Genomic DNA, 25,168 nt, shown 5'->3' with positions numbered 1-25,168 from the left:
TCAGCAGGGAGTCTGGTTCTCCCTCTGACCCTCCTCCCTCTCGTGCTCTCTGTCTCTCACTCTCTCTCGCAAATAAATAAATAAAATCTTTAAAAAAATTTAAAAAAATAAAGAAGAATTCATACCTATTCTTCTGAAGCTTTATAAAAAAAAAAATAGAAATTCAAGGAAAACTTCCAAATTCTATGAGGCCAACATTACCTTGATCCCCAAACCAGACAAAGTCCCTGCCAAAAAGGAGAATTACAGACCAATATCCCTGATGAACATGGATGCAAAAATTCTCACCAAAATACTAGCCAATAGGATCCAACAGTACTTTAAAGGGATTATTCACCACAACCAAGTGGGATTTATTCCTGGACTGCAAAAAGGTGGTTCAACAATGACAAATCAATCAATGTGATACACTACATTAATAAAAGAAAGGACAAGAACCATATGATCCTTTCAATAGGTTCAGAAAAAGCATTTGACAAAGTACAGCATCCTTTCTTGATTAAAACTCTTCACAGTGTAGGGATAGGGGGAATATACCTCAATATCATAAAAGCCATCTATGAAAAGCTCATAGCGAGTATCAGTCTCAGTAGAGAAAAACTGAGAGTTTTCCCCTAAGGTCAGGAACATGGCAGGGATGTCAACTCTCACCACTGCTGTTCAACATAGTACTAGAAGTCATAGCCTCAGCAATCAGACAACAAAAAGAAATAAAGACATTCAAATTGGCAAAGAAGAAGGCAAACTCTCACTCTTCGCAGATGACATGATACTTTATGTGGAAAACCCGAAAAACTCCACCCCCAATTACTAGAACTCATACAGCAATTCAGCAATGTGGCAGGATACAAAATCAATGTACATAAATCAGTTGCATTTCTATATACTAACAATGAGAAAGAAGAAAGAGAAATTAAGGAGTTGATCCCATTTACAATTGCATCAAAAACCATAAGATACCTAGGAATAAACCTAAACAAAGAGGCAAAGGATCTGTATTCAGAAAACTACAGAACATTCATGGAAGAATTAAGGAAGACACAAAGAAATGGAAAACATTCCACAGTTTGGAAGAATAAATATTGTTAAAATGTCTATACTACCTAGAGCAATCTATACATTCAAAGCAATCCCTACCAAAATACCATCAACTTTTCCCACAGAGCTGGAACAAATAATCCTAAAATTTGTATGGAACCAGAAAAGACCTTGAATAGTCAAAGGAATATTAAAAAAGAAAACCAAAGCTGGTGGCATGACAACCCCAGACTTACAAAGCTGTAATCATCAAGACAGTACAGTACTAATGCAAAAATAGATAGTTCAATGGAACAGAATAGTGAATTGGCCAGAAATGGACCCTCAGCTCTATGGTCAGCTCATCTCTGACAAAGCAGGAAAGAATATCTAATGGAAAAAAGACAGCGCCTTCAACAAATGATGTTGGGAAAATTGGACAACCACATGCAGAAGAATGAAATGACCATTTCCTTAGACCATACACAAACATAGACTTAAAATGGATGAAAGACATAAATGGGAGATGGGAATCTATCAAAATCCTAGAGGAGAACACAGGCAGCAACCTCTTTTACCTTGGCTGCAGCAACTTCTTGCTAGACACATCTCCAAAAGCAGAGAAACAAAGACAAAATGAACTATTGGGACTTCATCAAGATAAAAAGCTTTTGCACAGCAAAGGAAACAGTCAACAAACCCAAAAGACAGCTGACAGAATGGGAGAAGATATTTGCAAATGTCTTATCAGATAAAGGGCTAGTATCCAAAATCTATAAAGAACTTATCAAACTCAACACCCAAAGAACAAATAATCCAATCAAGAAGTGGGCAGAAGACATGAACAGACATTTCTCCAAAGAAGACATACAAATGGCCAACAGACACATGAAAAAATGCTCAAAATCACTCAGCATCAGGGAAATACAAATCAAAACCACAATGCGATACCACCTCACACCAGTCAGAATGGCTAAAATTAACCACTCAGAAAATGACAGATGTTGGCGAGGATGTGGAGAAAGGGAAACCCTCTTACACTGTTGGTGGGAATTGCAAGCTGGTGCAGCCACTCTGGAGGTTCTTCAAAAAGTTGAAAATACTTTTGGGATTACTACTAGGTATTTACCCAAAAGGTACAAATGTAGTGATCCAAAGGAACACCTGCACCCTGATGGTTTTTTTTGTTTTTTTTTTTTTAAAGATTTATCTATCTGACAGAGAGAGACACAGTGAGAGAGGGAACACAAGCAGGCGGAGCGGGAGAGGGAGAAGCAGGCCTCCCGCCGAGCAGGGAGCCCAATGCGGGGCCCGATCCCAGGACCCCGGGACCACGACCCGAGCCGAAGGCAGACGCCCAACAACTGAGCCACCCAGGCACCCCTGCACCCTGATGTTTATAGCAGCAATGTCCACAATAGCCAAACTATGGAAAGAACTCAGATGTCTATCGACAGATGAATGGATAAAGAAGATGTGGTATATATAGACATCAAAAATGAAATCTTGCCATTTGCAATGATATGGATAGAACTAGAGGGAATTATGCTAATCGAAATAAGTCAGAGAAAGACAATTATCATATGATCTCAGTAATATGTGGAATTTAGAAATAAAACAGAGGATCATAGGGAAAGAGAGGGAAAAATAAAACAAGACAAAATCAAAGAGGGAGACAAACCATAAGAGACTCTTAATCATAGGAAACAAACTGAGGGTTGCTGGAGGGGTGGGGGGGGATGGGGTAACTGGGTGATGGACATTAAGGAGGGCATGTTATGTAATGAGCCCTGGGTATTATATAAGACTGATGAATCACTGAAATCTACCTCTGAAACTGATAATATATTATGTGTTAATTAATTGAATTTAAATTTTAAAAAATTAAAAAAGAGAATATATGGTTTACTCTTTGTGATCTAAGACTCTGCTTGTTCATTGGTCTTATACAAAACAACAACAACAACAAAGCAAAAACAAACAAAAAATTATGTACATGAGGTATTTTGGGATAGCCTACCAGCTAAAGTATTCTGTGGTATTGCCTGAGAGCAAAGGAAACACGGCATAGATAAAGTACACAAGCAGTTGAAAATACCACCTATGGCCTTGTGATCAGCTACAGGAATTCGTATATAATAACTTCTTCACCCTTCTTTTAACATTTAAAACTCCTCAGTTGATAATTTTAAATATCTTTCAAATATTTTTTTATTTCTAAATATATTTTTTAAATATAAAATTTCACTATTTAGATACATTATAATAATCTTATGTTTAAGTACCCAAGCCCACAGTAAATTAAAACGACATGCTTCCAGGTACTCCAGCCAAAAATCTTGGGAAATAACTCCTCTTTCATACCCTACGACCGATCTTTCAAAAGTCCTATGGAGGCACCTGGGAGTCTCAGTGAGTTGAGTGTCTAACCCTTGATTTCACCTGGGGTCATGATCTCAGGGTCCTGGGATCAAGCCCTGTGTCTGGCTCCACACTCAGTGTGGAGTCTGCTTGTCCCTTCCCCTTCTGCTCCTCCCCCCACTTATGCTATCTCTCTCTCAAAGAAATAAATAAAAAAAATCTTTAAAATAAAAGGGGGGAGTCTAGTATTAAAAAAAAACACAAAAAGCCCAACGGGATCCAGCTTTGAAATATACTGAGAATCATATTATTTCTTATTATCTCTTTTATCATCACTGACAAAGATTTTCTCTTGACCAAACTCTAGTCAGGCTCTTCTGAGCTCTACTAGGCCACATCCTTGAGAGGGGCATAGGCTCATGTCCTTCAGAAGCCCACTTCTAACAAGAATTCTGCTAAGTCAGTTTAACCAGAATCTCCCACTGATATGTGATCACTCTTTATATATGATTGAGATCCCCCAGGTGATGTATGATCACTCTGGCTTGCATCTGCAAGAATCCTGTGTGGTTGACTTAGCCAGAATCACTCCTTAACCCTGATGTTTCCTCTTAGTGATTTTCTATCCACCTAGACTCCACCCTACTCCTTGGCTATAAATTTTCATTTTTTTCTTCTTCTTTTTTTTTTTTAAAGATTTTATTTATTTATTTGACAGAGAGAGACACAGCGAGAGAAGGAACACAAGCAGGGGGAGTGGGAAAGGGAGAAGCAGGCCTCCCGCGGAGCAGGGAGCCCGATACGGGGCTTGATCCCAGGACCCTAGGATCATGACCTGAGCCGAAGGCAAACGTTTAACGACTGAGCCATCTAGGCACTCCATTTTTTTCTTCTTTTTCTTGTTTTATTCAGAGTTGAGCCCCATCCATCACCCCTACTGCAAGACCCCATTGTAGTAGCCTCCTCTGAATAAAGTTTACCTTAACATTCTTTAATAAAATGTCATGAATATCACATTCCTTAACACCACTCAAGCCCATTCTACCATTTACAATTGCTAAGATAATTAGAAGCTTCCAGACTGGTCTCCCAGATTGGCCATTGTCTCATTAGAGTCTTCTCAAAACAGGAGCCAGTATGTTCCTTTCATAAAGTAAGCCAGATATGTCATTACTCTGTTTAAAATCTTCCATGGACTTACCATTATATATAGAATTAAATATACAATCATCTAGTTTTTTGGCCAAAACCTAGACCAAAATTTCTCTACTATCTGGTCTTTTACCAATCTGATCTTTTCTCATACCACTTTCTTCCTCTCTCAGTCAGTTACAGAAATATTCATCACACTTTAGAATCAATCTGTTTCTAAATTCTTATTGTTTCCCCTGTTAGAAGGGAAAAAGTTATTGTCCACCTTCTTCTCCAAATATTTTTGAGAAAAAAATGGTGTAATAGGATTAGGTATTTTTCCATATCATCTCAATATGTTTTTGCCAAATATATATCTCTGGACACTTTAAATATAAACACACACACATATAGATTAAAAGTATATGGATGGAACATATGAAATTGTTGAATCACTGTATTATACATTTGAAACTAATATAACACTGTATGTTAACTATACTGGAATTTAAAACTAAATTAAATTTAAAAAAACACTTAAAATAGTAAATGGATGGAGAAATATAAACCAGGCTAACACTAATCAAAAGGAAGCGTGACTAGCTACATTAATTTCAGATATGCAAACTTCAAAGCAAAGAAAGTTATCAGGGATAAAGAAAAGCATTATATAATGATAAAAGGGTCAATTATCCAAAAACACATAATTCTTAATATGTGTGTACCTAACAACAAAGTATCAAACTACATAAGACAAAAATTAATATAACTGCAGGGTGAAATAGATGAATCCACTACAATAGTTAATAGGACTGCAGGGTGAAATAGATGAATCCACTACCACACCCCTCTATCAAAAATGGCCTGATCCATGGGATGCCTGGAAGGCTTAGTCCGTTAAGCATCTGCCTTCAGCTCAGGTTATGATCCCAGCATCCTGGGATCGAGTCCTGCATTGGGCTCCTTGCCCAGTGGGGAGCATGCCTCTCCCTCTGTCTGCTGCTCCCCTGCTTGTGCTCTCTCTCTCTTTCTCTCTCTGACAAATAAATAAATAAAATATCTCTTAAAAAAATATTAAAAGAAAAAAAAATGGCCTGATCCAACAGGCCAAAAATCAGTGAGGACATAGCTGAACTCAACAACACCATCAATTCTTCTCACCTCAAGCATAAGTTCAATTCAACATATATCTCTGCTTTAAGTTTTTTAAAAGCCTCCCACTAAGGGCAAAATAAAATGATGTACTGAAGATTTTAGTAAAAAAGTGATCATATTACAAAGAATATTAAATTGGAAATATGATGGACTTTGATGAATGTATAGAAATTACATAAGAGATGAAAATTTGGAGAGTTTTCTAGGAAATTTAAAATTTTTCAGAATGACTAGGTCAAAATAATTTATTTTACTTCTAAATGAATCTCAGAATTCTTTTCTCCAACATGCCAGCAAAATAGTGTTTGAGGTATGGTGGTATATTATATTAATGGCCTCACTATTTTACTCATCCATGTAGCTACACTCTTCACTATTCGAATTTGATATTCATCCCATTTAAATTGTTGAAGATATTTTTCCACCCCTTGACTTTGACTTTTGCAAATTACTGGCTTTAGCCAATTGAATGTTAGTAAGTATTAGATGACCAATGGCTAGAAAAGTGCACATGCACTTGGAATTTCAATCCTGTGCCACAACCAACTCCATGAGAAATAATATCCCTGGCCTAGCCATGGATAGTTTGGCCTAGTTCCCAAAGAAGAGCGAAGGGCATGTGAAGAACAGCTGAGATTACCCAAATTCCCCACAAGAAGATGTCCAGAATTGCTGTGTGCCCAACCAAATTTTATTAAATCATTTTTTCATAAAAACAACTGATAACCTTTTACATACAGATTTTATGACTAAAGAAGTTATTCAAAGCTTAAAATACTTTGATTTCCTCTTTGCTATTTATTATAATAGAAATGAAACAAAAATTTTAAAGGCCATGCTCTAGCTTTCAGAAAGAAATTTTAATTAAAAACTCAGTGACATATGTATTGAATAAAGGTGCTAAAATGAATGAGAGCCTAGTGATAACCAAGGAGGGTAGTAGAGGAAACTGTGGTCATCAAAGAATTTTGGAATGTGAGTGGAAAGGAAGAGGTAGGGGGTGATTAGAGAGACAAGTGAAGAGATATTCTCAGAAAGATGAAAGCGATCTAGTCTCAATATCTACTCATCTTTCCTTTATCTTCCCAGATATCAGCCTACTCCTATATTCAAAATCCTGGTGTCTATGATTCATTTTCCTCCATAACCTCTGTGCCTGTCCTTGCTAGTCAAGATGTAGTCAAGACTACAGGGGTCAGCAAAAGGAGTTTTAGGTTTTGTTAGGGGAAGAGCTGTTGTGGGTCAGTGATTAATGAGCCTACAGAGTTTTGAATTAATACTACTCTCACTAAATTTAAGAATATATTTTGTCATAGGAATAAATTCATTCTGGATGTCTACATATGAAGGTACACAACACTCTACTATAGCTCAAGCTTATTACTCTAGAAATAGACTTTGGTGGGCGAGACAAGAAAATTTTAGCCTCATATATAACATTGCTAATATGAAATAATGTGTTCCATGCATTGCTGAAACATTCACACAGCTGTGTTTCTTTAAACCCCACCTATTCTTAATTGAGGATTGTCTGTATATATTAAAATAATCATTTTTTTAAATCCCATATTGCATAATGGGTTAAATGTACAAATTCCCTAACAATCAAGTTCTATGGAAGAAATGAAAAGAAATACTTCTATTATTTAATATTTTTGAGATTATTTTAAAATATTATATAATTTGAATCAAAATATATACATAGATAAGTAAACAAAAAAAATATATGGATTATATTCTATGTTTTATTTGTCACCATAAATTGGAAATGGAAAATTATGTAATAGTAATTTATTATAGTAACTAAACATTGAAATTCAGAGGCAAATATAAATTACGCATTTTTAGTGCCAACATAGAAACTAGATGAACAACTGTTTATATTTAAATATCTTTATTCATTTGAAGTAATCATAATTTGATTCAAATATTATTTGCATTTTTATTTCTCACAAAATATTCATATTTTTAAAACCATCTTTTGGCTAGACATACTATAAAGTTTTGCCATACATAATAAAAGTCATGGATTTGAAAGAGAGGGAAACTGCTTTTGATTATTCTACCATTTTTTTAAGATAACAAACTTAAATATATTAGGAGAGATATTTCTTAAATGGAACCTGAAATAAGGAAAATTATCTGTGGGGATTTTTTTTTTTAATTTTTATTTATTTGACAGAGAGAGAGAGACAGCGAGAGAGGGAACACAAGCAGGGGGAGTGGGAGAGGGAGAAGCAGGCTTCCCACGGAGCAGGGAGCCCTGATGCGGGGCTCGATCCCAGGAGTCTGGGATCGTGACCTGAGCCGAAGGCAGACGCTTAACGACTGAGCCACCCAGGCGCCCCTCTGTGGAGATTTTTGAATCTGAAGATACAACTGTCAAAATTGGAATTTCAGAATGATGCTACCATTCAAAGCCCATGTGCACCAATTGGCCAATATTTTATAGAGGACTTTCTTGATGGTTGTTGGTTTCAGGATCTGAATCATTTAACCATCGCATCTGGGGATTACTGAAAACAATCTTCAGGGTTTCATCTATGGCTGTGTTGGCCTGATAGAGAGCCATGCATGGCTGCATGAGTGGAGTCACCTACTACTTTCAAAGAGTATTTTCTCCAGTAAGTGTGTTTTTTTTTGTGTTGTTGTTTTGTTTTTGTTTTGTTTTGTTTTGTTTTTGTTTTTGTTTTTGAGAGCACACAAGCGGGGCAGAAGGCCAGGGAGAGAGAGAACTTCAGGCAGACTCCCACGCTGAGTGTGGAGCCTGACATGGGGCTCGATCTCACTCTGAGATCATGACCTGAGCTGAAATCTAGACTCAAATGTTTAACTGACTGAGCCACCCAGGTACCCCACCAGTCAGGTCTTTCCTTTTCTTCCGCTTTCCTTATTTGGGCCAACTCCTCTCTATGGTTGGTAATATGGGTGGTTACCTGATCTATGTGCTTGTCACATGCCTTTAGTCTAAGCCAGGTTTCCTGGGCAGTAAATTCCAACTGCAACAAATTGTGAACTTGTGATGAATCAATGCATAACTCTTTAGAGTGTTGATGCGCCCTGTTGAGATACTCACAAGCCTCTTATCATATCCATTGTGATAATTTCAGATACCTTGAAGCAAGTAAAGTCTTAAAAACAATACCTTCTCTTTCCCACAATTTCTTTTTTTTTTTTTAAAGATTTTATTTATCCATTTGAGAGAGAGAGCAAGAATGAGAAGGGCGAGAGGCAGAGAGAGAGGGAGAAGCAGGCTCCCCACTAAGCCAGGAGCCTGATGTGGGGCTCACTCCTGGGACCCTGGGCTCATGACCTGAGCCAAAGGCAGATGTTTAACCATCTGAGCCACCCAGGCACCCTGACAATTTCTTTTGATGTAGATCAGTCTTTGATGATTTTTCAGCATAGCAATTTTTAAAGGTTTCTAGGACAACTTTAATTTTTTGTTCTGCATTTTCTAAGCATTCCAGTTGTTCCAAGCAGAAGTAGCACCATGCAATATCTAGCTGGAGCACTACATAGTTATCCACTACTATAATCAATTGTTCTCTACAACATTCAGAAAATTTGTTAGTGTCCAGCAGATATAGCAAGACCATTTCATACTCTTTTCTTTTCATGAACGCTCTGCCCACTTATTTCCACCATTAAGATCCTTGACTATTTTTACATTGTGGTGATTTTTTCCATATTTGAGAACATATATTTGCTTTTCTATGGGTAACACAAAAACAGCGGAAAGAAAAATAATTTTGTCATTTAACTTGCATCCAAATAGGATTCAACCATTCTTCACTAAGCGTAGAGTCATATCTGTTAAGCTTCTTCTCAAAGCAGTGGAGCATAGTTAAATTGCCATAGTAGCAGGGAGTAAGCATATATGAACACTATGAAATATGTCCAGCAGGGCTAATATGGGCACAAAGTAAAGTGACCAAACCACAAATGTTTTCTCTCCAAGTACAGCCTTATAGGTGAGGTTTGGTAGAAGAAGCTGTTAACTGTTAGTATCTATTGTCTTTACCACAGGATTGTAATAGCTCCTTGTTAGTAGGGGTTACATCTTGTTTGCTTTGTATCACCAGAACTCTCAGTATTGAGGTAGGCACTAAATGTTATTTCTTGAATGAGTAAACACTCAATAAGATGGATTGATAATTGACTTGTCGATATCAGCAAAGTACTGGTAAAGGCTTCAGGTTAGGTCCCTAAACTATAAGGGGTAATAAAAGGAACCCAGCAAGGAATAAGGGCACAGCAAAAGCTTAATCCTAGAAATTCTGTGCCAAAATGTGGATAAGACAGATTGATAAGGTGAAATTTGAATTTGTAATAACAGTGAATGAAAGGTTTTTTCCCCAGATTCACCTAAAAAATGAGTCACATTATCTAAAGGGTCTCAATGATACCGTAACTAAGAAACTGAATAGGCCAAAATATCCCCCTTGTATAGAGGTCTGGGGAACCTGAGACTTTTGGAAATATTTTCTGCTTCTTTCCTTATTGGTTCAGAAACTGGAGTGAGAATGATTTGCATGCAGGAAGTCTAACTTTCATGTATTGATAATGAACTAATTTATAGTTCCACTTATGCAAGGTGACTCTAAACCCAAGTCTTAATGTAAATATGTTGATTGGACATAATTATCAACTGTATAACTTTACTCTCAAAAGTGTCTCAATCTGAATGATAAATTGCATATTGGCTTTATTGAAACTTTATTTTACTCCTGTTTATTTTAGTTATAAGACTCTGTCTGCCATATCTCCTACAAAAGAATTCAAATTTCTGAACAAGGGCTATGCATCTCCCATGAAAGCACATTAAGTCATAGCTGATTGCACTGAATTTTCTGTTAAAATCCTGGTTCTACCCTTAATGTGAGTTTGGGCAAATTATTTTAACTCTAAACTTTAGCTCTATCATCTATAAAGTAGAAATAATTATAGTACCTAATATATAGTATGAGAATTAAAAAAATATATGCAGAAGGCTGAGCATTGTGCTTAGAATATATGTTACTTAGTATCTTATACATTTGAGTTATTATAATACAAATTAATATAATATACTATAACAGATGTTTTGAGTCTACAAGAAAAGTTATAACTTCCAGAGAAAGGGCATACAATTGAGTTAAAGAAAACTTTATGGATAAAGGAGACATTTAAGTTTTTGAATATGTAAATATAGTGGAGGACAATCTCATGAAAGTGAAGGAAACATGCATTAAAACATAAAAGAAAATGTATATTTTATATAGAAAATAAGTGATTTATTTGATAAAATTTAAAAATGAGTGAAAATGAATAAAGAGCTACAAATTGTAATAAATTGCATGAGGGGTACTTAATTGGTTTTCCAGCTTTAAAAATGTCCTGCCTGAATTTGAATCTTGTTTTTTTCACTAACTAGATGTATATCTTGAGTAGATAACCTAGACTTTGTATTTCTTAATCTTTTTCATTGATAAAATGAGGTCTAATAGTTTCTACTTCATTAGGGCTTTTTTTTTTTCAGAATTAAATAATCCTCAAATATAGCACATATACATGCATACATGTGTGTAATATTGCTTAGAATAGCTTTTGACACATAACAAGTGTTCATTAAATGCTAGATATTTCAATATTAAAATTATTAATAATATAATCAAAAGATGTTGTCAAGAAATTGGTCATTAGAATTGATGTCTTTAAGCTTTAAAGGAAAGCACACCATTACCTTAAGAGACATGAGAGGATGCAGATTCAGGCTGAAAAGATGAAATTTACAGAAGAGATGGTATTAAATTTAAGGCGCTTGTGTAACATTCAGTTACAATTGTTCAGGTGACAATTAAGAGTTTTATGGCTAAAGGTCTTCAGAAATGATCAGAGATGTAACTATGGAGTGTGCTTTAATGAAGGCTGGGATGCATAGAGACTGGCAATAGAAAGCACAGTCATGGATAAAACAACTTGCCCAAGGCCACTGTGCCAATAGGTGGTAAATTTAGGATTCAGGGGTTACTTTGAGAAGTGCAGATAACTTAATTTCTTTGTAACTTAACTACCTACAGAATGATGGGATAGGGTTAGAGAATCCCTTTTTCCCTCCCCCCATCAAGAAGTCTCTCTTAATTTTTACAGAAGCTCTTAATGTGGTTTTGAGCATGGACACTGGATTTGAGTATAATTTATCTGTTAACACACTAGAAAGAATCAAAGATTTGATTCTGTGGGCCTTGTACCACTTTAAAATTATTATTTTCAAGGATAGTAGATTTTTCTTCCTCTAATAATGAATGTATTATCAATTCTTCTAAATGGGTTCCTTTTTCAAAAGTTTATTCCTATTTTTCAAAAAGATTTGTCAGAGAAAACAAAAATGAAAAGACTGAAAAAGTCCAATATATTCAACAATAAGGATATTGCATTTTGTGTAGCATTGCAGCTTTCTGCATCTTACAACATGTATGGGAGGCATATGCAGACGTTTATGTATAAACTGAAATTTTATTGACTAAAAAAGTCAAATTTATAGAAATCATTTTCTTGTTGATAAAGCATTTTCTTGCACTTTTAGTAAGTGTCTACCATTTAATATTCAGGTATTCACGTATTAGTGCTGATAATATTGTCCAGTTTTCCTACTGCAAAAGTAAAATTACATTTTTAATTATTAAAAAGATTGACATAGTATATATTCTTTTTTAGACCTGAGTTATTTGAAAATTTGTATTCATTTAGCTGAAGAAATCTGTCACAGGCACGCACACACACACACACACACACGGTGGCTTTCTCTAATATTTCACTTATTTTTGTTTTATTCTCTCCTTTACTATCTTAGTCTTTACTATGGTAAACTTAGGATTTATATGTATTTTATTTGCCAAAATATTCTAAAATCTCTACACAATCTTGGGAGTGGCTGGGACACAATTATAGCAAGGTTTTTCCATTAAGAACTAGCGATTTAGAAGAAAATATTAAAAAAAACCATTGTAACTTTATAAATAAACATTGTAACATTCACTTTTTTAACTTATTTTTCAAGCCCTCATGATGCCTTGAGCTACTGTTCCTATTCTCCGGGAATTTATAGCATATAGGAATATTCTCCTATTCTTTGTTTCTATTTCTAACTACCAATTTATACTTCAAAACACTTTCCTTTGGTCTTTGCTCCTGCCCCTATAATTAACTTATGCTTATTAGATAAGCACCACACTATAATTGCTAAATCCAACAAATTTAATCCATTCTGATATTCTTTAGCAACTGCTTCATGACAAATTACTACAATTCTTAGTGCTTAAACAAACAACATTTATTATGTCATGGTTTCCGTGGGTTCCAAGTCTGGGCATAGTTTACCTGTGTCCTCTGATGTCTCTCACAAGGCTGCAATTGAGGTATCAGCCAAGGCTAAAAAGATCTTAATAGCCTGACTGAAAGTGGATCTGCTTCCAAGCTCATTCAACTGGTGGTCAACTGAATTGAGTTCACTGTGGACAGTTATACTGAAGGCAATGAAATCAAAGTTATCCTTTATAAAATGACCACTGTGTATCAGACACTGCTAAGGCACATAACATTAAATATTTTGCTTAAATCAATTCTATTAGATATTGTATATTGTGTATTTTATTATGGTAAATAGTGTATGTGTTCATGGAATGAAAAGTAGAAAAAGCAGACAAGCAAATGCAGGTAAGAAAAATAAAATATCACTCTCTGAAAACAGTCACTGGAAGTATTTTGTTGTATGCCTGAATCTTTTTAGACATGCACTGCATTTACTTGCTTTCTTACTACTACTTGGGCCTGCCTTTTTTTCTCCAGGCTTTCTCATTTTAGAGAAATTTGTGCTATTCACAATAGCTATGTTCTTTAAAAGTCACTCTGAACACTAAATCACCAAATTCTGAAGTGTTACTGCTGGGGAAATCTAGGGTTAGGTTCTTATGAGGCTCCAGTCACAACAACCAATACGATACATAACCTTGCTTTATATGTGCTTCTGTTTGAAGACACACTATGTAATATATACTGTTCATTAATTAATGTTGAACTCACGGACAACAACATTGCAAATCATGCCTCAACTAAGCTTATCCAACATACTTATTTTTTCCATAAGGCACATCATAGCCTTCTTGAGTTTAGGAACATTCGATGTCACTTCAGCATATGTTTGGGGGTCATTTTAAACAACAAAAGCACCAACAAAAAGCACAGAAATGCAAAAACATGGTACTAAATAGACAGCAAAAACAACAGTAGATTATAGTAAGAGAACTTAAACAAGAAAGCCGAACATTGTTCTTTTCATACTTATTCAGCTTGGGAATGTGGACCTTGGGGGAAAAATTTTTTCATGTCTTTGCATATATCCTCAAAAGACCACAAAAGCAATATGAGTTTTAATATGAGGGTTCCAAATAAATTGTAGCAAGTAGGTGAATTCATACATATAAAATCCATGAATAATGAAGATGACTGTATTAAGATTTTTCTCACTCTTTGTCAATGAAGAACAGTTATGTTGTTGTCTTTTTTTTTTTTTATACCACCGTGGGTTTTTTTTGTTGTTTTTGTTTTATATTTATTTTTTTTTATTCTTATGTTAATCCCCATACATTACATCATTAGTTTTAGATGAAGTGTTCCATGATTCATTGTTTGTGCATAACACCCAGTGCTGTTGTTGTCTTGAATATTATGAAGTACAACCTGTCTGAAGATAGTGGCCATTTGCATGTTTTCTTTTCCCAATTTTCTACTGGGTACTATAGGCTAAGCCATTCTTTCCCCCTCCCTATTTTCTTATCTTATGCCATTGTATGCAGCAGGGACAGAAATGAGAAAAAAGCTTCTATTTTCTCCATTTTTCAGTCCTTACCAAGGACAAGAAATATATCTCAATCCTTCTAATTGGAGGGATTGAGAAGAAACCAAGTGTGCAGAATCTAGCAGCTTTCTCTTAGTTTTATGGGGTTCTTACATTCTTATCCAACTAGAAGATAGAGTTGTCTAGTTCTGCTTGTCACTGAGTGGGTTCATTACTGGATTCAATAGTGTGCCCTCCAAAATTCAGGTCCACCATTGAATGCAACATTATTTGTAAATGAGATGTGAGCAGATGTAAGCAAGTCAAAATGAGGTCATACTAGGATAAGATGTGCTCTAAATCCAATACTGGTGTCCGTATAGGGAGGAGATTTGGAGACACAGAGATATGCAGGTAAGATGGCCATGTGAAGATGAAGGCAGAAACGGGTGTGGTGCAGGTCTAGTTGAGGAACACCAAAGATTGCTCACAAGCACCATAAGCCAGGAAGAGGCAAGAACGTATTCTTCCCTACAGCCTTCACAGATAACATGGCCCTGCTGACACCTTAATTTTAGATTACTAGCATCCAGTACTCTAAGAGAATAAATTTCCGTTGTTTTAAGCTACCCAGCTTGTAGTAATTTGTTAGGAAGCCCTAGGAAACTAATCCTGGAGTGAAATATTGGGAAATTAATGTAGTCCTATGCCAAGTTCTCCAAATAGCTATTATCAGGGATGCATACGTATTCCTTTGTCTTCTTTTCAAATATAAACGAGTAGGACGGTGAGGGGAAGGGTAAGCAGGTGTGTAATTTGTTGTTTCATTAAAATATCAATGTAATGTTTCCTCACTAGGAAGGCCAAATTTAGGAACATAAATATACCAGCAATTATATTTGGAAAATTTGCTGAAAAAAACCTTTTAAGATAAACAAAGAAAATCATCAAATACTTTGGAACTGCATCCTCCTAGAATTGCTTTGGTTTCTGGTTTCAAGGCTACTGCTTCAGAGTATTAATGCTGTTTATAAATATATAATGTCACTTTCCCCTAGCCTATAATCCCCATATGTGGAGGGACCATATCTATTATGCTTGCTATCTTATCCTTTATCTCTTGAATAGTGTCAGACACATGAATATCATTCAATAAATACTTATTTAATTATAAATTATTAAATGAATGTGCAGTTCATATTAATGCTTTCAGAACACTAGGACAATGTTTTTTCACTGTATCATTGGAAACCCAAACATACGTAGTCATGGCACTAGCAGCATATCTAGTAGAAGAAAGAAATAGAAAATTAGGGAAAAAATAATGCAAATGGACAATAATCTACATATATAAAAGATTTTGCTTTTGAATACTTCAAAGTATTCAAAAGAACAACCTAATAAGTTTCTATTTTTCCCCCTTGATTGGTAAAAATGAGAAAAACAATAATACCTGAGAATAGAGAGAGCCTGAAGAAAAAGTACTAGCCCGTGTGGTAAAAAATTAAGGACAATTAATTTAAACATAATAATGCTGAGTACTAAGCAGTGCCTTACACAGAGCCATTGTTTTATAAATAGTAACTGCCATCACTACTGGAAAAATCAAGGTACAGTGTGTGCTATGGGACAACACAGGGTTGAAAATGGGATTGGGGAATAACAATATTTACAGTCTCAGACAAAAAATCATATATGTGAGCATTTATATATACCCATTAATGAGACTAAGAAAGTTTTTCATTTTCTTATGTGTTTTATCATTATATACATATATATGTATACATATAATGACTAAGTGTTTGATATTCTGTGAATAAAGTGTGATACAAAAGGAACAAGTAAATCAACAATCTTCAGAAGGGAAGGATCTGATAAAATGATCAAAATGATTTAATAGATGAAGCCAAGTTCAGATTATTCTAGCTAATGGAATGTAGCTTTAATCAAATGCCTTGAAAGTCAAGTAGTCTCTTTAAACTAGAATGTTATTGATTTAAGTACTACTTAAATCCAATAAAGATACAGTTGGATATTCAGGTGTCTTGGTTTTACTTTGGAAAATTCTAATATAAGGGAAAATATACTTGGCTTAATATGAAGCTGTTAAAGCCTTTAAAGCCTAGAGTTAATTTTAAATGAAATAAAAATATTTGTTTCTTAAATAATCAAATATATAATTTATGGGACTGTAGAGTTAGTATCAGCATACAAGGCAAAAAAAAAAAAAAAAGTATAGTTTAGTAATCACTTCAATTTCACTAACAACCTTTCTACCATAAACTCAATTCTACAGGCAGTCATTGAGAACCTTCTGCTCATATATTCCAAGTAGCTTAGTAAGCTCTGAAAATACAGTGTTTATGTTAATGAAATAGTATTTTAGTTCCTAGGACATAAGACTGGCTTAAAGTAGTATCTTATTCAATTTCCTTTGAAATAATTTTTATTAAAAGGCTATAACTGATTTAATAATACATCAATAATACATCAATACAATTTGAAGTTCCTGTTATTATTTGAAATACATTCATTAAGAATTTCTTTTTTGAGGGGTGCCTGGGTGGCTCAGTTGGTTAAGCATCTGCCTTTGGCTCAGGTCTGATCCCAGGGTCCTGGGATGGAGCCCCGCATGGGCCTCTCCGCTCAGCAGGGAGTCTGCTTCTCCCTTTCCCTCTGCCTCTCCTCCTGCTTGTGCTCTCTCTCTCTCATTCACTCTCACTTTCTCAAATAAATAAATACAACCTTAATAAATATATATATCTTTAAAAAAAAGAACTTCTTTTTTGATTTTCCAATATTGTTTAAGGGATAACTTAAATATTGAATTACTACCCCAGTACTACTTCCTGCCATGTTCTCATTTTTATAAATCTATTTACCTTTGTATAGTGTGCATATTTTAACTGTTTCCCTCTGTATATATGATGATATCATAACGAGAGAATTTGGGGTAGATATTTCTTTTTACCTCCCTATTTATATACAGATCAGTAAACATGGATTTAGAGGATTATCACCATGGTAATATTAAGAAGATTAACAGTAAGAGTATATATGTGAGTACTTGCAATTAAAATATCTGTTCTAACACTCTGGAAATTGAGGTATTTGGTAGAAGTATGAACACTGTCTACACAATTATACTGATATGCGAACAAAGAGGAAATTATTTTTCCCTTGTTTTCAAAAGAGAAAATGTGTACCTCATGAAATAAATTATTATCCATTCAAAAGAAGAGCCCTCTAAAACTACTTCAAAATATGTGCTTTTCTTGGGACAAGTCTAAAGTAGACATTGGGGACACAAATGCATTTGAAACATTTCATTTCTACGTTACTTATATAGTCTCTGTTATTGCAGCTTCTCTCATAGTTAAAGAAGAAATGGGGCACTGAACTTTGTGTCAACAAAAGGGAATAGAAAAACAACCCCCAAACTCAATACTGTTTAGTCCAATTTATGAAGTGATTTGAGGCAGGTAATTCAGATACTGGAAAAACTGCCCTTCACTTAAGTACGAAAAAATCTTATTTAATGCAGTTGATATCTTCATTCCAGCCAAGAAAGCTGTTTCATCTTCATTTTAGTCTAGGTTGCTACTATATGAAGTGACAGTGGATTTACATGCTCTGGCTGTATATTTATTTTTTTCAAAAGAGCTGAGATGCCATCATTTTTCAATTTCATTTGCCATTTCATTGCTTATTCTAGGAAGGCTCTAAGTGTGAAATGGACATGGTGATCTAATTATTTTAAATTAACTCAACTTCACAAAGAGGAAATGATGATTCGTTAAATAATTAGCACATGTCTAAAAATTGACACTGTTAACATGGCTCCCACCTGATATTTTAAATAAAGTGAAAATATTTATTAAAACCCATTCGATGAATGCCTTTAAATAATTGCTACTAAGATTTGAATGCCAAATCTTTTTAACATCTTTTTTCTCTCTTCTGCTTTGTAACTGGGTATTTCTGTTTCTCTATCTACCTACCTACCTAACATCATAACCTACATCTCTCATTTAAAAGATCATTTAATACTAAAACACAAGACTAATGAATAGTAGAAACAAGAAATTTAAGTATAATATAGATAAGCAAGATCTTTCAACACATGTTAGAATCAAAAGTGAGACTTCATCTGAGGAAAAAAGTCAGATCATTCAAATGAAAGATGTAGGGGATGAGAAATGGACTTTACAAGTATGAGATGTAGCTGTAAAACAATGATACAATTATACTTATTACTTGCTTTCTATCAATTTTAATACATTCACAGCTTGTTCATAAATTATTTATTTGGATCTTTTCTCACATGAAATGCTAACTTTGTAATACATCTTGCATCTATTCCTTTTTTGCTGATGTGGTCCAGGCCCGCATGCCTTGTAATTACGCTAGATTCATCTCAAATGGTTTTCCTGTCAAACAATTCATCTATGCAGAATTAACTTATTACTTTTCTCTGGAATAATTACATTTTTCCACAAATCACCCTTATCAATATCCTACAACCAGCCCAAAGTTACTAGATAAAATGTAAACTAAATTAGATTAGAATTCAAGTAATTTTATAATCTAATCAATCTAGTCCTGATTAATATTATCAAGAGTTTTCTGTTCTTATTTTCAGATATTAGTTTCAGAGGCCATCTTTCAAATCTAGAAATGTAAATGTATATGAAGTATATAAAGTCAAAATCCTATATGTTCTAAAAAATGTCCCAGAAATCTAAGATAAGACATATATGTAACTGGGTGCCAACTATCAAAAGAAGCAAATGACAACAACAAAACTCTACAGTCCACGTATTCTGATAGAACTCTCTGATGTTCACTGCCTGTTTTAGGATGTTTACTCTTCTATATCATCATCACTATGTTCAGTTCACTATTGGGATAAAATGTGCTGCTTTGTTTCCTGGTTTTGATATCAGTTTTTCTTTTTTACTCCTGGACATGTGATTCTTATTGAATTAGACAATCTTTGTCAACACCATTACCTGTGAGTGTCAAAAAAACTCCAGATTTAATTTCCTCCATGTCTGTCCTATACAGTTTTAACAAAAGTTGTCCACAATTCCCAAATGATGAGATCAATCAGTGTGGTAATATGATTGCTAAAAAAAGATGCTACACATATCAAATATCAAAATAAAATAGATGATATCCCAATAAGTTTGAAGAGTGAGATAAAATACATATTTAAAGAGACTTGTGGGGATGAAAAAGTACAGCATAGGGAATATAGTCAATAATATTGTAATATACTTATCTTGATGAGCATTTTCTAATGGGTAAAATTGTTGGATCACTATATTGTACAGCTGGAAATAATTTAATATATGTCAACTATGTTTCAATTATTTTATTTTTAAATATGAGATTAGGTCATAGAAAAAGATCATGTGAGGACATAGGTAGAAAGTGGCCACCTACAAGTCAAGGGGAGTGGGCTCAGAAGAAACCAACTCTTCTGACATCTCAATCTCAGACTTCTAGCCTCCAGAACTTCAAGAAAATAAATTTCTTTTGTTTAAAAAAGGGGGGGGTGGATTTACTTCACACTGAAAGAAAATGAAAATGAAGAATTTCAAGGCATCTGACATCAGCCTATTACCAGGGTCCAATACATTATATTGTGAGTCTGACATGCTCAGGCGGGCACTACTTGTGCATAGACAATACTACCAAAACAGTTTCTGAGATTCTGTAGAATCCAGTTGTGACAACTATGCTATGAAATGAACATAATTTCAAGCTCAAATATAAATAAAAGTGAAAATAAGTATTATTCATTGTTGAGATTGAGCTAGATTTACTCAAACCCCTTCTGTCGATATCTTGATTGGTCCCGGGTTGAAGACTCAGAGTAAAATGCCAGAGTTTCAGGGGGAAAAAAATATATATATATACATATATATATATGTGTATATATATATATAGACATATATATATATCTATATATATATACACATATATATATATGCAATGAAATATATATTTAAAAACTTTTAAGTTAGAGATTTTTATTTCTTCAGTCCACTCTAGTTAATACACATACTTTAATTTCTGAGGTTTCCACATCGATAGATACGCGAGAGAGTTGTCTAGTCTCTCCATAGCTCCTAGTCTGGATTTTTCTTTCTTTACAATGCACAGATATTAGACCTGATCTTTGTTGTACTTTGAGAGGAGGGTTTTATGTGCCAAGTTTGATACAGTAATCGAGCATAAGACTTCTGAAGTTGAACCATTTACATTTAAATCCTAACTCCAACTATTCTAAACCTCTGGCCTTGAACAAAATCTCTAACTTCCTTAAATCTATAGGTCTTCATCTCTAAAATGGGAATCATTGTATCTACCAAATATATTTTCTATGTGGATTAAGTATAAATTATTTGTAACATAATAATTGTTCATGATATGAATCCTTTTATTTTCTTGCTTTGTTCCATTCTCATACTTTGGTTATATGACTGCTCTATGAATAGTATTTATTAGTAACTTCTCAAATTAGTTAAATTCTAGCAACTATAAAATAAGATGTTAAGTTCTCACCTGTTAAGGGGAATCTCCTCCTTTGACTGCTTTTGTTTGTGTGTGTTTTTTCTCTGTTTTTTTGCATAAAGTGATTATTTTTCAAGCCTACATTGTTTTGTCATTAAAACTTATGAAATGAAGCACCAGAGAACTGGCTTTTCATCTGCTTGAAACTCAATTTCTTTATAAGTAAATAGGGCTGAGGAGGGGTAAGAGTACCAAACTTCAGGTTTGTTGAAAAGACTACACGCAAAGTACAGAGAAGAGTGCTTTACCTGGTGTATGTTAAGGAAATCATAGAATCATTATTAAAATATTGAATGACTACAGCATTTAAGAAGCCTAAATATATATTCTGAGAAAATTAAAAGCCCACCAAAAACATATTTGGTTTTCCAAAGACATTTTACATAAGCAATTCTTACTGTATTAAAATATTTGTTCATCAAATATAAAAAGGTATTATGATTTTACAATTAATAATTATTTGCATAATGGAGACAGAGCTGTCATTTATAATACAGAGCTCATCTATGACCTCAGGTGTTCTGTAAAAATGGTTAATTCTGCATATTTTAAGAAATTAATTTTTTAAGATTTTATTTATTTATTTGAGAGAGAGAGCACAAGCTGGGGGAGGAGCAGGGGGAGGGATAAGCAGACTCCCCGCTGAGCAGGGAGCCTGAAGCCCAAAGCAGGGTTCAATCCCAGGACCCTGGGGTCATAACCCTAGTGAAGGCAGATGCTTAACCAACTGAGCCACCCAGGGGCCCCAGAAATTAATTTTTTTAAAGATTTTATTTATTTGAGAAAGAGAGAGAGAGAGAGAGACAAAGAGACAGAGAGAGAAAGCATGAGGAGGGGGAGAGGCAAAGGGAGAAGCAGGCTCCCTGCCCAGCACCCCATAAAATTTCTGAAAAACATTAAGATTTGACACTAAATACATCAACCTTCTCAAAGTTGACTTTTATGAATATAAAAACATATAAATCATGCCTGTAATTATTTTCAGTATTCATCACTTAAAAACCTCAAGAATCCCAACCTTTTAAAAAAATAAGTAAAGGGGCGCCTGGGTGGTTCAGTTGGTTAAACATCTGCCTTAGGCTCAGGTCATGATCCCAGGGTCCTGTGATCGAGCCCCTGCATTGGGCTACCTGCTTGGCGGGAGCCTGCTTCTCCCTCTCCTCTACTGTTCCCCCATCTTGTGCTCTCTCTGTCAAATAAATAAATAAAGTCTTAAAAAAATAAAAAATAAAAAAATAAGTAAGAAAGCTAGGTCTACCTACCTAGTAAAGATGTAGTTTAAAATAAAAAATAAACCTGATGTAACATTCTTAAATGACTCTGCTTCCCCCCAAAAAAGATAAGAAACTTGAATAAAGAATATATGAGTTTTTTGTGTGTTCCTGATCTGATAGCAAAAGTTCTCTGCTTAGTACACATCAGTTTTTACTTTAAGTTAGATGATGGGTGTCACCATAATCTGGTCAATACTTGGTTCTCCTGAGGTCTTTTGCTAGCCCTTGTTACTATTACTATTTACATTTTAAAAGTAAAGAAATTAGATTCCAATAACTAATTTTTCCTTGATCATCCTAGACGTAAACAGAAAAACTTGAGTTCAAGTAAGGAAGTTTGACTTCAGAGTTGGTGCTTTCCCTACGGTGTATTACAGAGTTATCAATGCCATCCTTGCATATTTATAGTGTAGAATACTGAAAAAATAAGTACTTTGAGTTGCAACTTAATAAAAAATGTGCATTAATTCTCTAAATAAAGGAGTGCTCGCTTAAAACTATTATGCTTAAAATGATTTTGCTTCTTTAATCAAGTTAAGCAGGAAAACATTGACTTGAATTTGGCATATTTAAAAAAGAGATTCCTTTCCTAGTATATACTTTGGTTTCCTAGTTAATATGTGGATCGATAAAGATTAGATGTTACAATGTGCTTTTGATGAGAAATATACTACCAGCTTCAAGAAAACTCAAGAGCTAGAATAGAAATTATTTTTCATTTATTCAACTTTTTTCTACTTTATGTATTAAATGAGAAGTATTTATTTTCAGACATCTGTGAGAGTATACTCTTTCAAGATGATTATGAAACTTCAGACTCATTTGTGTTATAAAAAATGTCATAATCAAAACTATTATGAGATCAAAGATCAAATTTTGAGAATTCTAATTAAACCAGTGAGCCTGATGTATCATTGGGATATCCAAGGCACATTTCATGGGTGCTTCAAGCAATTTATTTATCCATCTGAATTTTTATGAAAATAATATGAGTCTCTATATCATACCTTAGAAACACTTCAATTTCAGAGATGTTCAAAATTTTCCTGAGGTGTTGATGACTGCTTCAGGCTCAAAGTGCTTTTTGCTATTGGCTGACCAAAGGAATTTCAAACTTTGAAGTTAAAGCTTTGGCACTATTCTGATAGTGTTCAAGATCAAAAAGGAGGCAGAGTGTAAAATGATAGAAAGTCACTTTCAGAATATTTTCACTTTGACTTATAATTTTATTATTATAAATACAAGTCATCACTTAACTAGATTTGTATAAAAAAGTAAATGTACAATGTGCTCCAATTTCTAGAATTGATTTCAATAGTAGTATCCCAGTTTTGCATCCCAAATAATCTTAAGAAGATTGTTGGATTTCACAATGCATGTAGACAAAAGTTCACTTCTTCAGGTGAAGCACAGCATTAAAACACTCTTAGGTCATTGTCATTGTTTTTTTGCTGGAGAGACCGTCAATGATACAATGATACTAAAATCTTCTCTCTCATACACAACACATACACACAAACAAAACACACTAATACACACAGTTTCTCTCTCTTTTAGGAAAATAAAATTTAAATGTGCAAGGTAGACAGCTCTAAATTCAACTTACAAAAAAATCCATGTTAATATGCATGTAAGAAGGATCACTTTGAAAGATTGTGTGGCTAATATTTTCTCATTTTGAGCTCTAATACTGCTTATTTTTCCTCAAAGTTTTCTGCTGTGCTACTTGTGCTTACAGAATACACCTGTATCAAGCACTAATCCCCCCCCCAAAAAATCATCTTTGCTTATAATGTACAAACTCTGTATTTAGTTTTGGCAATAGACAAAAATGTAAACATGACATTGTTAATTGTTATGTTTCTTGACATGGGACAATTTAAAAAATGGTTAATTCTGTAAAAGTAGTCAGCTTCTGTTAATCAAAACTATGCTTCTCAGTTCTCTGTAACTCTGTTTTCATAACCAGAGAAGCACAATGCTGAAAGAATACATTAGATTTTGAGCTGTCTGAAGTGATTATCTATTTACCTATTGTTTTTCTCAATCAAAAACAGAGTGTCGCTCATGCCCAGAGGATTGGACAGACATTTAAATGAATTAACTCCAGTGGGGTATACTAATGGGAGAATATATGAATTGCCATGGGGATGGTATATATGTGTCTGAATGTGGTGTTTAGGGAAGTTATATTAAGGAGATGGCCTTAGTAATGATTCTTCAAAATAAAGACATTATTAGCACTAAAGAAAGACATCACATGCATTCTAGTCATGAACTTATGATAAAATAAATTTGGGCATTTGCAGTATACTGTGCATGTAGGATAGGTGCAAAGTAGGCAAGAAAACATATTTGAAGAATGATTATTTCATTGTAACTGCCTAAGTAGTGGAAAAATTAGCTGCTTATTGAAGCATGCATAAACATTACTGTATCCATCCCAGGCCACAGGAAAAAAAAAAAAAGAAGAAGAAGAAAGAAGAAGGAGGAGAAGAAGAAGAAGAAGAAGAAGAAGAAGAAGAAGAAGAAGAAGAAGAGCTCAATACATTTAAAACATCACCTTTACTTTAATTCCAAAACTTGATAAAGAGTGAAGAACAGAAATAAATGAAAAGGGCTCTCTATTCTATTCCATTGATCTATGTGTCTGTTTTTGTGCCAGTACCATACTGTCTTGATGATGACAGCTTTGTAATAGAGCTGGAAGTCCGGAATTGTGATGCCGCCAGCTTTGCTTTTCTTTTTCAACATTCCTCTGGTTATTTGGGGTCTTTTCTGGTTCCATACAAATTTTAGGATTATTTGTTCCATTTCTTTGAAAAAAGTG

The sequence above is a fragment of the Leptonychotes weddellii genome, chromosome 3 (genome assembly GCF_054177405.1).
Source record: "Leptonychotes weddellii isolate Sample4059 chromosome 3, ASM5417740v2, whole genome shotgun sequence".
NCBI lineage: Eukaryota > Metazoa > Chordata > Mammalia > Carnivora > Phocidae > Leptonychotes > Leptonychotes weddellii.
The sequence above is the reverse complement of the archived record's forward strand: the minus strand, read 5'-3'. Positions refer to the sequence as shown.